The following is a 372-nucleotide window of genomic DNA, read 5'->3' as shown; positions in this document are numbered from 1 at the left end:
CAGTGTGCGCACAGGGCCTTAAGATGATTGGGTGCCATATGCCTAAGGCTATGTGCACACGCTGCGAAATTTGCCGCGGAATTGCTGCAGAAAATGTGTCTAACATTGCTGCAGTCATTCCCCAGCAAATCCTATGGGTTTGAAAAATTGCTATGCGCACACTGCGTTTTTTTTTATATTAAATTGCACATTGTGGTGTTTTATCCTCCTTACCTTATCAATAAAAAAAGATTATTTGTATCTAATTGGACTTTGATCGTCTTTTCCTCTCCTTTTTGTTTTTTTTATACCCGCGGATTTACCCGTGGATTTTCCGCTGCGGAATTAATGAGCATGTCACTTCTTTTCCGCAGGTACCTGCGTTTTTTGCCA

This window comes from Anomaloglossus baeobatrachus, chromosome 7 (genome assembly GCF_048569485.1).
Source record: "Anomaloglossus baeobatrachus isolate aAnoBae1 chromosome 7, aAnoBae1.hap1, whole genome shotgun sequence".
NCBI classification, from domain to species: Eukaryota; Metazoa; Chordata; class Amphibia; order Anura; family Aromobatidae; genus Anomaloglossus; species Anomaloglossus baeobatrachus.
Note: the sequence above shows the minus strand (reverse complement) of the source record.